This window comes from Rhinolophus sinicus, chromosome 6 (assembly GCF_057876585.1).
Source record: "Rhinolophus sinicus isolate RSI-liver-muscle chromosome 6, RSI-T2T, whole genome shotgun sequence".
Classification (NCBI taxonomy): Eukaryota; Metazoa; Chordata; class Mammalia; order Chiroptera; family Rhinolophidae; genus Rhinolophus; species Rhinolophus sinicus.
In genome coordinates this window covers 1,552,590-1,567,539 of record NC_142506.1, presented here as the reverse complement: position 1 = coordinate 1,567,539, position 14,950 = coordinate 1,552,590, and positions in this window count along the sequence as shown.

The following is a 14,950-nucleotide window of genomic DNA, read 5'->3' as shown; positions in this document are numbered from 1 at the left end:
CCTGGGCCTGGCTACAAATATCTGTCATGATGATGGTAGAGTCATGTGGTGGTAGAAGCTGCAGCTTAAGGGAGAGCTGCTGAGAAGATGCACTTGCCCACCCCGGTCTAGGACAGAAGTGAGAAAATGTTTGTGTGTGAACTCTTTAGATGTGGAGGTTTATTTGTTACTGCAGCACACTCTAGCTTTACCTGACTAATACACAAGGACCTGGATGAAGAAATGAAGAAACTGCCCAGGCAGAGGTTCCCATATACCCAATGTGCCAGATTCTCTTACCATCCTCTTCAGCATCTGACCCCTGTTCATCCTTCAAGTAAATGTCTTTCTTCTAAGACTCTCTCCCTAATGCTGCCTGTCCCACCAGACACACGGGAACTCTGCATATTATGTGATTTAGCAGCAACTCTTCTTGAGCTTTGAGGAGTCTTTCAAATGCAATTTCACAGCTATTTATGTAAACATTGTTTGTATATCTGGCTGCACAATGAGAATGGAAACTTAGTGGTGGCAGGAGTCCGTCTTATTTGCCTCCTGATTCCTGGTGCCGGCACAAAGCCAGGTAAAAAGTGAACATTATAGTTTCCCCAGCAGAGTGGAATTGGGTTGGAAACAAAAACTACACTGAATATTATTTGTAATAAATATTTTAAATGTACATTTACGTGCTTCTGAGCATAATTGTTAATACACTACATATACTTATTCACATTTGAGGAAGTTGTTTTTTGTTTTTTTCAAAAGTTATTGAGGTATAGTTTACATAAAACAAAATTCCCCCATAGGAAGTGCGCACCGGATGCATGGTGACAGATTTATACACCCGTGTGGCTGCCACAAGAAGGATAAACAACATTCCCATCAGTTTCCCTGTGCTCTGCTCTAGGCAATCCCCCCACCTCAGCCCCAAGCAAGCACTGCTCTGCTTTCTGTCACTACATATTAGATTTGTTTTTTAGAGACTCATACAAATGGAATACTAAACTGTATAATCTTCTGTGTCTGGACTCTTAAGCTGAGCCTGTTTTTGAGATGCATCCGTGTATTTATATATTTCGGGAGTTTATTCATTTTTCTTGTTAAGTAGTATTTCCATAGTATGAATATACTATAATTTATTTATCCATTCCTTTTTCCGTTTTAATAACAACTTTATTGAGATAAAATTCACATACCATAAAATTCGCTATTTAAAAATGTACAGTTCAGTGGTTTTTACAGACTTGTTCAACCAGTACCACTATCTAATTTTGGAAGACGTTCGTCACTCCCAAAGAAACCCTGTACCCACTAGCGGTCATCCTCCACCGCCTGCGAGCACTGGTCGGCTTCTTGTCTCTATGGATCGGCCTGTTCTGGAGACGTTACTTAATGAAATCATACAACACGTAGTCTTTTATGCCTGGCTTATTGCATTTAGCATAGTGTCTTCTTCTTCTTTTTTTTTTTTTTTACTTTTCAACATTTTATTGGGGCTTGTGAGCAAAGCAAACGGACAAACAAAAACAAAAAAGAAAAGGAAGTGATACGTAACAAACGATTAAAAATACAAACTTGTCATCATTTGTAGATGATGTCGTTGGCTACCAAGAATATGCAAGACAACCACATGACAGACTATTAGAATGGAAATTTCAAGAGAATTCAAAGATAACCATACAACAATCAATAACTTTCACAAACAAGAATCAATAACTATGCCCCCCACCCTCCCCCACACACAACTAACAGAAAAGACAGATTCCATTCACAAGAGCAACAAATAGCAGAAAATATGAGGTAAATCTATTAAGAAATGAATAAGACAATGACATTGGACTGAAGAAGTAAGAGAAGGTCTGAAAAATATTTGAGAGACTTAATTTGTAAAGATGCTCACTGTCCCCAAATTAATTTATAAATTTAATAGAATTCCAGTAAAACAGATTTGTGGAATTAATGCAGTTATAATGAATAGATACCGCAACACACCAGTAATTGAATTTCAATACATCCTATGTCTTTTCAATAATTCTTATAAATATTTTAGGTTGCTTGTAGAAATTGAAAACCATTCTCACAAATGTTTGATGAGTTCTAACAAAGCCCTGGATACCTATGTATTAGCATGAAGATTCTACTGTGGAGCATATTTCTAAAGCACGTTCATTTTTGCAAGAAATGAAAACAAAAAGTATGATTTTTACTTGATTATAACACCAAAAGTGAAAATAGGAAAGCATAATATATATACGAAAACATATAATCTCAGTGAAGATATAAGTGAAAAAGGGCTACTGGCTTGTCAGTGGGTGGGATTGACCCTCAGGCTGACTGGCTGTGGGGTTTGGTCATGTCCACAGCTTACAGGACACTGTGTGGGAGGCTTACCCCACTGAGTGTGATTTGCCCTAGTGGGCTCTGGTGCCTGTTGAGACCTCCCTTTGTATGAGCCACTTGTGGGGCTAATTGGGTGGTGCTCTGCTATAGTCTGAAGCCAACCTCTAAGTATGTTTGTTCTGGGGCCTCTTGGGAGTGGCTCTGGTGCAGGCCCAGGTCACCCACTGCCTGTGACTGGCTGAAGGCTGCCTGGTAAGAGCTACAAAGGAATCCACAGTTGTTTGCTGCCTGTGCTAAAGATGGAGGCACGTGGGAGAGGCCACACTGAGAACTGAGGACATCTGCAACCAGTACCGGGCCTGGGGTAACTCTGCCAAAAGCCAGGACACCCCAAGGCCTGCTGCCACCTGCTGGCTCCCTTAAGGTTCAGCCACTGGTAATGCTTCATGCTGTATGCAAGTTGGGTGAGGCAGGGTCTCAGGGAGTCACTAGAGTGAAAAAAGTTGTGGTCACCAGGTTATGTAGACTCTGGTTTGGTGCCAGTGTTGACTCTGAAGTGACTCAGCAGAAGTCTCAGAGCACACTGAGTCCATTCGGCACGCAGCTGGGGCCCCTCCAGACTCAGGTAGTTTTCCAAGAAAGAGTGCGATGCCCGTGGGGCTGGCTGCTCAAGTAGAAAGTGCCTCTGGCTGTGCGTGAGTTGAGTGGCGTGGGATCCCAGCTGAGTCAGCATGGTGGAGCAGCAGAGCTCACCAGGCCAATCAAAGTCAGATTTGGCCGGAAATGTAGGGGGCGGGCTCAACACAGGAAAGATGGCACCTCCCTGCTGGCTACAGGGAAGGAGGACCTCTCACCAGGAAAATGCTGACTGTCCTCCAGTCCTCCCCCTGCAGCCCACGCCTCAGCCTGCCCCATATGTCTCCCAGGTCCTCCGAGTCACCGCCCCTGCGCTGGAGCCCAAGGTGAGTGCCTGCGAGCGAGGCTGTGCGTGGCCATTTAAGAGGATGCCTAGGTTTTCCTTCGCCTTCCATCCCACCCGAACAGTGGGAGTCCCCACTGTTTTTCAAATCCAGGTGTTTTGGGGCTCCTCTTCCCGGCACCAAGTACTCTGGGCTGGGGAGCCTGTTGTTGGGGGCTGGGGTCTCCCCCTCCTCTGGGGGGAACCTCTGCAGCCGAGATATCCTTCCTGGTTCTCAACCGCCTCTTGGAAGTTTGGGGCCCATTCCTTGTCTCTTCCGTGCCTACCAGTCTCAACGTGGCTTTTGGTATGTTTAGTTATAGGACTTCTGTTTGGCTAGACTTCAGGTGGTTCTCCGGGTGTAGTGTTCTATAATTTAGTTGTAATTTTAATGTGTTCATGGAACGACGCTAGCACAGTGTTTATCTACTCCGCCCTCTTGGATCTCTCGATGTTCTTCAGCATAGTGTTTTTACGGTCGATTCATGTTGTAGTGTGTGTCAATACTTGTTTCCTTTTATGGCTGAATAATGTTTCATTGTATGGATAGACCACATTCTGTTTTCTCATTCACCAGGTGCTGGAGATTTGGGTTTTTCCGTTTTTTGGCTTTTATGAATAATGCTGCTATGAATATTTGTGTACAAGTGTTTGCATAAGCATATTTATTCAGTTCGCTTGAGTGTATACCTAGAATTAGAGTCATTGAGTCAACTGGTAACTCTCTGTTTAACTTTCTGAGGAACTGCCAGACTTTTCCAAAGGGCCTCCATCATTTCACATTCCCACCAGCTGTGTGGGAGAGAGATGACTTTCTCCACACCCAACGTTTGTTATTGTTCATTAAGTGGATTATGACCATCCTGATGAGTGTGCAGGGATACTTCATTGTGGATTTGGTTTGCATTTTCCTGATGACTAATGACATGGAGCATCTTTTCATGTGCTCATTGGCCGTTTGAATGTCACCCTTGGAGAAATGTCTGTTCAAATCCTTTGTCCATTTTTAAATTGGATTGTCTTTTTTATTGCTGAGTTGTAAGAGTTCTTTAGATAGCGGATGCTAGACCCGATTGGATACATGATTAGAAAAAAGTGTTCTCACATTCTGAGTTGTTTTATTTTTGTTTCTCACTCTCTTGCTAGTGTCCTTTGAAGTATAGATGTTTAACATTTTGATGAGTCCAACTTAGCTATTCTATTATTTGGTTCCTTGAGCTCATCCATTCACCTCCTGAGGGACAATTGGGTTGTTTCCAGTTTGGGGCTATTATGAGGAAAGCTGCTATGAATACTAAGACATGAATTTTCATGTGGATATGTGTATTCATTTATTTTTGGTAAATATCTAGGAATGAAGTTTCTGGGTTGCTAAATAAGTGTATGTTTAACTTTTAAGAAGCCGTCGAACTGTGTTCCAAATTGTTGTAGCATTGTACATTCCCTCCAGTGGTGTATGAGACTCCTACTTGCCCCACAATCCCCGTCGATGCGTCATCTGTCCACCTCTGTAAATCTGACCCTTCTAATGGGCATGTTGTCGTCTCCCACTGTGATTTAATTTGCACTTTCCTAATGTCTAGTAATGTTGAGCATCTTTTCATGTGTCTGTTGGCCATCTGTATGTCTTGCCTTTGCCCTGTGTCTGTTCAAGACTTGCTCATATGTACTGGGTTTCTTCTTATTATTGAGATAGAAAAGCTTTGCATACCCTTGTTACAGGACCTCTGTCAGATGTATGACTATAAATATTTTCTTTTATTCTGTATCTTACCTTTTCATTTTCTTAATGTCTTTCAAGGAGCAGAGGTTTTAGCTTTGATGAAGTCCGATTTGTCAGTATTTTCTTTAATAGTTTGTGCTTACTTAGACCCTACTTAAGAAATCTTTGCTTATCCCAACATGGTAAATATTTTATACTACGATTTTGTCTAGAAGGTTTGTAGCTTTAGGATTTACATTTACATTTATGATTCATTTCACGTAAATTTTTGTTAATGGCCTAAAGCTGAAGGTCAAGTTTCATTTTTTCCCATATGTATATCTAATTGTTTCAATACCATTGTTGAAAAGACTATGCCTCCTTCCATTGAATTACCTTGGCATTTTTGTAAAAAAAAAAGAAAAAATCAATTGAATTTATATGTATGGGTTTATTTTTAGATTCTCCATTCTGTTCAATGTAAATACCTATCAACACCACTTTCTTTTGATTACTTGTGATTCAAAATTAAGGTGGTGTATGTGTCCAGTTTTATTCTTCTTTTTCTTTTTTAAAAAATTAATAACATATTAGTTTCAGGTGTTTTCCTTTTATCTTGTGTCTTGGTGATGCTGGTGGTAGTGGCAATGGTGGTGATGTGTGTGTGTGTGTGTGTGTGTGTGTGTACTTTTTTATTCTGATTGCGGCTTAATTAGATTTTGAATTTGTAAGAATTTTTTAAAAGTAAAATTTGAAAAAAAAAAGTTTTGCCATTATTTCTTCAAATATGTTTTCTGTGTCCCCCACCAACACACGTGTAGAGACTACGTCTGTGTTCTAGGATTGCAATTACCAGATGTCAGACCACTCAGTATTATCCTGCAAGTCACTGAGGCTTTGTTTGTTTAGTCCTTTTAGTCATTGTTTCACTTCAAATTGAATCTATTGCTGTGTCTCCAAATTCATGAGTATTTATTCTTTGGTGTCTAACCTGTTGTTAATTCTATCTGCTGATATTATTGCTTTAGACATTGATTGTATTTTTCATTTCTAGAGGTTCCATTCAATTCTTTTTATATCCTCCATTTACTTCCTAATTATTTCCATGTTTTACTTGATATTCTTGAGCATATAAATCATGTTTTATAATACCTTTTATTGTCCTACCTGATAATTTCATTATGTCTGCTATTTCTAGGCTTGTTTCACTGAACTGATTTTCTTTCTGGTTATGGATCAAAATGTCCCACTTTTTGAATGTTAACTTTTTTAAAAAAGAATCACAGCACTGTGAATTTTATGTTTGTGAGTGCTGGATTCTGTTGTATTCTTTTAAAGAGTTTTGGGCTTCCTTGGGAGCCAGTCCGATTAACTGTAGATTATTTTGATCCTTTCAGTTCTTGGGGTTTTGTTTTGTTTTGTTTTTGCTCTTTTGGGATGTATTGAGAATACTTCCTACTTAGAGTTAATTTATTCCCCACAGATTCTTCTGGGCACTGTATTAAATGTCCTGTGCATTCAATGAAGTCCCTCTGTTATGGATGGAGGTAATTCCAAGCTCTGTGGGCTCTTGGCATTGTTGCCTTTATGGCTTCTTGCCCTACACATATGTATATTGGTATTTAGCCAGACTCTAGGGGACCCCATGTGATTTCTAGAATTGTTTCTCGGCAGAGCTCACTTGTCTCGGTAACTCTGTCCCACAAATTCCAGCTACTTTGGCCTCCTGAACTCTGATCTCTGTCCATTTGCCTTAGCCAAGTTTCTGAGCTCTGCTTGGGCCCCCTTCTGGTGCTGCAGTCCAGATGTCGTCTCCAGGCAGAAGTCTGGCATAATTGCAGTCTCACCTTGTCTGACTTCCTTCCCTCCCTGTCCCAGTCCTGTGCTGCCCACGGCTCAATATCTGTAAAGAGTTGTTTCACTTATGTGTGCTGTTTTCTGGTTTATTTAGTTTTGAGTGGCAGGAAGGTAGCTCCAGACCTTTTTATTCCATCATGACTGGAGATAGAAAGAGGAGTTTGGTTCTTCATCATCGATCTTGCAAATTGTCCTCTGAAGACCATCACACTCTGAGCTTTTATTAGTGAGCGGTACCTGCACCAGGTGGACCAATTAGTGCCGGCCAGACTGGGGTGTGAGGGTTACAGATTCCATGCCCACACCCACCGCTGTTCTGTTGGGATCAAGCGGATTAAATCCTGGTGCCTGAGAAGGGCCTACGTCTACCCAGAGCGCTGGCTCTTATAAAAGTATGTGGTTCAAGGTGAGGTTTTGCTACATCATTTGTCATCACTAGAAAGTTTCCTGAGTTATGAGCACCTAGACACTGGAAACAAGATGGTTCCAGTGTATATCTGTGAACCCAACCAGAAAGCAGCCCCAACAGCATCCTGGGCTCAGAACGCCTTTTTGTGAACTGTACCTTAGCACGCATTCAAGATGTCCTCTCCAGGATGCACCTTCCGTCCTCTCCATGCTCCGGTTCAGAGAATCTCTTATTCTAGAAAACACTGGGCTTTCATGCCTACAGAGGCTGCCCAAGCCCTAATCCCCGTATAAGGCGTATTTCAGAAGTTTCTATCAATTCCTGATCGCTGCTCCTCCATTAAAAATCAATATACTCCTTTTTAAGGGTCTCAATAAATTTTAGTCTTTTCTCATTAAAATTATGATTCAGAAACATTCACTTAGTTCCTACTATGTGCTCTTAGGCACACTCGCATTTGAGGGGTCACGAAATTTTCAAAAAAGCTCTGAGAAGTAGGCTTTGCTCTAGGCATTTAGCCAATAAAGATAAAAGACTGAGAGGCCAAATGACTTCTCTTATTTAAATAGCTTTGCTACTTATCATGTTCTCCCTGATTTATGGTTACGTGAACACAGTCTATGGGAGACAGTCCTTTGCTGTGTGACCTTGAGAAATTTCCTTAAGGTCATTGAACTTCAATTTCTCCTACAAACACAGCTAATTTTACACCTATTGATGGGTTGCACTGAGGACAAAAAAGATATCGTATGTCAGAATGCTGGCTAACGCCCCGATACATGGTAGGTGCACACCGAGTGTTGGTTCCTTTGTCCTAGCCCTCCCCCCATTATGTCAGCTCCTCCAGGTCAGGGGTATAGGACGGCGTCTCAATTATCTGTTTTCCTTGCAAACTCTGGTGCTGGCCTGAAAGGTAATAAGAGCACAGAAAAATGTGGTGGCATGAATTGCGCAGACAACTCCATTTTAGAGAGTAAGAAGGCAGTGCTTGAGTCACTCAGGGCCACTGAGGATCATGCTGTCTCCCCAGGTCACGGAAGTTTAAGAGAACTGCAGCTGCACCTGAGCATGACGTTCCCCTGGGCCAGGCCTTACTGGGGGCCCCAGAAACAGTGCTTTAGGAGTGATCCTAGGAATCCTAGGCAATCAATTGTAGTGTTGCCATGTTAGGGAGGAATCGATGGAAGGTCAGAGTTCAAGTGAGTTTCCCAAAGTCACAGCGCCATTGGGCGTAAGCCCAGGTCTGTGTGACTGTGACTCTCACCTTGTTCTTTAGCTTTAGTTATGTCTACCATCCCAGCAGACAGGAACGTGCTTTCCGGGAGCGCGGGGCACAGTCTGTCCTGCTACTTCTCCACCAGAGGGGGCGCTGTGAGCCAGGATACATATTTCTTCAACACTTACCAGGCACCATTTGTATTTTCGTAACAACCGAGTGAGATAGGTATTATTCGGACATGACCCATTTTTTGGACAAGGAGACTGAGGCTTAAAGTGGACCCAGGTCTGGATAACTCCCAGCCTGCGAGAAGCAGCATAGCGCAGGGGCAAACTTCCAGGCTCTGGCACCAGGGATCCATCCACCTCTGGCACCCCATGTCCACACTGTGTGACCTTGAGCAAGTGACAAACTTCTCTGTGCTTATGTTTTCCCATTAGTACTAAGTGTGGCTGCTAAGACTTCCTATTTCATAAGGTTTCTGTGAAATGTAGACAGGTTCGTAATACGTGTGGTTTTCAGAGATGAACACATACGGTAGCAAGAACCTCCATAAATGTCAGCCTCTGCGGTATCCCAGCTGGGGTTGGGCTGCAGGATCGGTGGGAACCGGAACCTGCCGTGTGGACCATGAGATTGAACTAGTGGAACAGAGTCTTTTATCTCTGAGCTCAGCTGTATCAGCTCCAACGGCTCTTGGGCCCTTTCCGCCCGGGTGGAAAACGGGGTCCTCCTGGGAGCACAGTCCCCTGATAATGTCTTTCTATATATCTGCTCAAGCAGGGCAGAAAGGAGCTATTCTGAAGAGCAGAGTGAAGGGATGCCATCCCCTCTCCCTCAGCCTTCTGCCGCGGCCATTGCAAGCCGGGCTCCATGATTTCCTGGGGAGACCAGGACCAGGGAGTTAGCCAGCAGCTACTTCCAAGCCTGTGGTGGAGGCCGTCCCCTGCCAGGCCAGTCCTGCTTTACCGCCCAACGCGTGCTGCAATGCCAGGGCCAGAGGCTCTCAATGGTCCCTGCGGTATTCTGGGTGGGCAATGCCCCACGTGAGGCGTGTCCCACACATTGCAAGGTAGATAGTGTATCAGTGGTGTATTGCTGTGTAAGGAGGACCACACATTCGGCAGGTTAAGAGCACACACGTGTTACCCCAGGGTCTGGGGATCAGGAAGGACACAGCTTAGCCCGCCCTCTGCTCAGGTCTCACAGGCTGTCATCAAGGTGTCACCACGGCCGTGTTCTCCTCTGAGGCTCGGCTGGGAAGGCTCCACGTCCACACTCACTCAGGAGGTCGGCAGACTAGTCTCTTACAGTTCTGTGATCTCAGCTTCTTGCCAGCTGTTGGCTGGAGGTCACCCCAGGTCCTAAAGGTCACCTGCAGTTTCTAGACGATGCTGACGGTTCCTTGCCCACATGCTGGTTTACTTCATCAAGCCAGCGAGGGGCTGGCAAGACCGTTTTATGTTATGAACATAGTCACAGGAGTGACAGCCCATCACCTCTGCTGTCTTGTGTCCGTGGGAAGCAGTCACCTTTTTGCCTACAGCTGAGGAGGACAGTTCACAAAAGCAGAGAACTCTGACGCCGAGATCCCGGGGACCCTTTGGCTCTGCCTGGCCCTCTGAGTGCCAATAGGACCCTGCCTCTGGTAACAACCAGAAGATGCCCTCAGCCGAGAGGCACCCCAGAAGGGGCCTGAGCCCCACACACCTGGCCTATTTGCAGCCCACCCTTCCTTAATCCCACCACCTCCAGGGAGTCTGTCTGTGAGCCTTTGAAGCTGAAATAACCTCTTTCTTCCAGGAATGCCTGCACAGGCAACATGTGCCTTCCCTCTGACCCCACCCTGGGATCCAGGGCAAGTCTCTGGGTCCCAGCAGTGGTGTGGAAGGTGCAATTTGCATTCCCCACGTTCCTGGGGGCTGGAAGGAAGGACTAAGCCAACCTGCAAATATTCCGGTGCTAGGGGAGTTGGGGAGACTTATCATTGGTGGTCTTGGTCTTTGTCTGTCTTTACCATGGCCTCCCTGAAAGGCGAGGTCTTACCATCTCGGGGAAATCACTTAGCCAACTGTGATAATAATTGCTAACATTTATCCTCCCTCCTTGTGTGCCAGGTACTGTAAGACGTGCTTTGCATACGTAATTGCATTTTAACCCTCACAACAATGACTAAGAGGTTTTAATAAATTCCAGGAGACAGAAAGCAGAGGGGTATGAGCTGACCTATAAAATGGGAGGAAACTGGGATCTAAATAATGGCAGCAGCTGCAGCCAACATTCTGCCCCCTGAAATCCTGAGGTCCCGGGTCCCAGAGGCAGCCGGTGTGGCATCCTGGGATGAGGAGGCAGGCCGAAAAGCAAGCCCACCCAGCAGACCCCCACTCTCCCCAGTCATGGGATCCGCACACTGGCAGAGGTGCCATCCCACAGACACAACCTGAAGCCATGGGACCAGCCCTACAGGGAAAGCCAGAGCTGAGCGTTCCCCTAAAAGAAGCCCTCACTCTAAAGAGAATCCTGCAGCTGCCACGTTTCTCCCTGCCCCTCACAAAGCCCACAGGCAGAGCTGTTACCCAGGGGGAGCCGAGCAGAAAAGTAAGTCCGCTGACCGACACCAGTGGAATGAGCGTTCCAGCATCCTTGCCTACACTTTCCTTACATCAACAGACAGCCAGGCCTGTGAGGAAAGCCAGCAGCATGAGAGAGAGAGATGAAGATAAATGCACTGAAGAAAACAAACACCAGAGGAAACAGAGCAAATTAAGTGAAAAGTACTCTAAAAATACTCCAATTAACATTCTCACAGATATTTGAGAGGATATTATATCCATAAAACAAAAAAACAAAACAAAACAAAAATAACCCAGCAAGCTTTTTGAAAAGAGAGCTGTCAGACAACCAAAATAAGCAGTTAGGTTCTAAAATATGATCGCATCCCTGAGAAAAGCAACAGAAGATGAGAAAACAGAGTTAGTAAATATCCAAGAACATAAAGCAAAAAGGCAGAACGATTGGAACTGTAAGCAAACAGATAAAGGACAGAGAAGACGATCTCCAGACCAACAGCCAGAAACCAAACCAGAGGAAACGGACGAGGGGACAAGCAAATCAATACAGCAGGAGAATCTGAGCACCGAGGGATGGCACAAACCTTAACCCTGAACGTGCCTCCTGCAAGTACCAGGCAGCGTGACTTTAAAAAGATTTGCAATAAGGCCAGTTGTCATAAAACTGCGTAACACTTAAGGTTTTAAAAAATCCTAAAAACTTTCAGAGAAGGGAAAAACATCATCCACAGTAATGAAACACGAACTGACATCTGCCGTCTTATCAGGCGCTGCTTACGCAAATGCAGCCTTAACATTCTGATGGAATCCTATTCATACACTGCTAATGGAATGTGAAGGTGGAATGAAGACACTTTCATGCGTGTGAAGTTCATCTTTCATTTCTCTTCTCTCAAAAAGTGATTTGAGGCTATAGTCCAGGAAAATGAGGGAATTTTTTTTAAAGGCATGAAACCTAAAGAGAGAATGGACCCAAGAACACAAGCCAACAATATGAAGATGGCAGTTTGGGGTGATGAGGAAAGTTGGGGCCTTGGTCACCTGTCTCTGAATCACTGACTTAATTAAGTTTGGGAAGAGCCTATCTCAATCTGTGAGATGAAACCCTTATGTTTTAACCATTATGAGATGCCTCATGGGTAACCTGTCATTGGCACACGGATTGTGAGGCTATTATTTTTTCTAACTGGCATAAACTATAATCTGTTGCCAATGTAGCAAGATAGGGGTGTGTATTAAGGAAAGAGAAGGAAGCTGCAGAACACAACGCACTGTGAAATGCCGTCTCACGTAGCGGTCAGGGTCGGCTACCTGCTGGAACAGAAACACCCAACTTTCAGCGACTTGCACACTCAAATTGATTTCTCGCTGACGTAAGGCGTTCAGTGTAGTTGTTCCACAGGTGAAGTTCCACGTGGTAGACCCAGGCTCCTTCCATCTTGTGGCTCCTCCCTCCTCTCAGTCTCCCGAGTCCTCACTGTTCAACCAGAGAACAGAGGACGCCCGATGAGAGGGTACGCCCTGCACGGGAGGGTTTGCTGGGCTGGGACTGGAGAGGCACGTGTCACTCCCACTCAGAGTCCACTGGCCAAAACTCAGTCCCTGGCTGCGGAAGAGGCTGTGACAGGTCATGTAGCTGTGTTCCCAGGAGGAAGTCTACTGCACAGCTGTGCAAGCTTATGCATCCACAGAAAGCTGGTTCTAGCCGTTACCGTGGGGGCCCTGGCTGAGTGTTCTGGGGACCCTCCTGTACTCTTTAGTGCCCTCTGCACTGTTGTTTGTTTTTAATGAGTATGCATTTTAAAATCAATACGTAGGAGAAAATTAAAAAGTTTGAATCCAGGGAAGGAAATAGCATTTGCTGGCCTCGTGTGTGTCAGTAAACCAGGGCTTCATGTATCTCCCCAACTAATCTACACCATGGTCCCTGCCCTCGGTGTTATCACCCCACTTTACAGCGGAGGAAACCAAGGCCCTAAAGACAGAGTGACTCTTCCCAAGTTCCATGGTGACTCCCCACCCTGGCTGGGAGCCCGCTCTCTCTCCTGCTGTGTCCTGGAGCCGCTGGTGTAGACCAGGGAGTGACAGTGTCACCCAAAACCCTGGTTGGTTTTAAAAGAAAACAAAACATGTATACCTTTTTAGATTTATATTTACAGAGAGTAGAAGAATTCTAGGAATGCTGGTGATAAAGTTACTGGGATGATTCTGCAATCTGAAAAGGTCAATTAGAAGGTGTTGGGCTGAATTGTGTCCCCTGGAATTCATATGCTATGGTCCCAAGTCCCAGGACCTCAGAATGTGACTAAACTCGGACAGACAGCCTTTAAGGATGTAGTTAAGGTGAAATGAGGTCGCAGGGTGGGTCCTGATCCACTGCGACTAGTGTCCTTATAAGAAGAGGAGACTAGGGCACAGAGGCACACAGAGGGACGACCATGCGGGGACACAGGGAGGAGACGGCCATCCACACACCAAGGACAGAGGCCTCAGGAGGAAGCAGCCCTGCCCACACCTCCATCTTGGACTTCTGGTTTCACGATTTTGTGAGAAAATGGATGACCATGTGTAAGCTGCCTGGTCTGTGACTGTGTCGTGGCCGCCTCAACAAACCAGCACACACAGCTTAGAGCATTAACCGATCCCAGAAGTCTCCAGGATTGGCAGCATTAAAAACCCCAGCAAGCGGGGCAGGAAAGTGCGTTTCCATGAACAAATGCTCTGATCTTGTGTGCAGTCTTTAGGATTTTATCTTGAAAATGAAATTTAAACACATGTAGGAGGTTTAATGATTTGGAACGTCTGTCTCTTGGCTTTCCCAAAGTGGGAAAAACCAGCTACATCAAAGTTAGAAGGGAAGCTGTTTGCACTATTTGAGAAACATTATAAAGATATATATTGAAGTCAGAATTCCCAGAGTTGACCAAATTGTTGCAAATGTATTCGGCCCGTTAGTTGTGTTTGTTCAGCCAACCAGCGTGGCTCTGCCCTCCATCTCACCGTAGACGGTGTTCACCTCATCTCAGCGCTCGCTCGTGTCTGACTGCAACGCTACGCTACAACTCACCAGGAAACCACAAATCATTAGTGCCTGTGATGACATTAAAATTCAAACTTCATCACCCCAATGATGTGTAAGTACAACTAACAGCAAACAACGAACTGGGGGAATATTTTATGACCTACGTTTAGACAAAGGGTTAACGAGCTAATGACACAAAATATCTTCATAGAAGGACCCCATAAAAACTAAACCCCGCAGAGACAGACTAGGGTGTGAACCAGAAAGTCACAGATGAGGTTGAACAAGTGGTCAGTGTGCAAATGAAAGAGTGTTTACGTTCGTCGACAGTGGAACACTTGCAGACTTGAGCAAGAACGCAACAATGTGCCATCGAGGCTGCCCAGCTTTCAGCGTGTGGGGCCACCTGGCCGGCCAGCAAACGACATGCAAGTGACGTCAGCATTCTCAGGTGAAAGGGGCGACTTGAGCACACGCTTGCTCTTTTATCCTGAGACTCCCCTGGAGGGCTTATCCTGAAGAAAGAGCCAAAGCTATGTACCAAAGTGTGTGTTCAAAGGCGTGTGTTCCAGTGATTTCATTCATTCATTCCTTCCTTCACTCGGGGAATACAGAGAGCTCCCATCGTGTGCCAAGCACTGTGCCTGCCGGGAGATGAGGTGACACATCAGAGAGGCCAGCCCAGGCTCTGAGGCCCACGGACACGATGAATGTTGAACCAGTCACCTCCCAAGAATATAGAGTTTCTACACAGGAGTGTGGGTGGCGGGACTTGGCCCAGGCGAGGTGGGCCGTCAGCAGGGTTGGGGCCCGGCAGGAGGTGGTGCGGGTCTGAGAGCAGGGCTGTGCTGGGCGGGGGGCGGGGAGGCTGCGGTGCGGTCACCCCAGGCACGA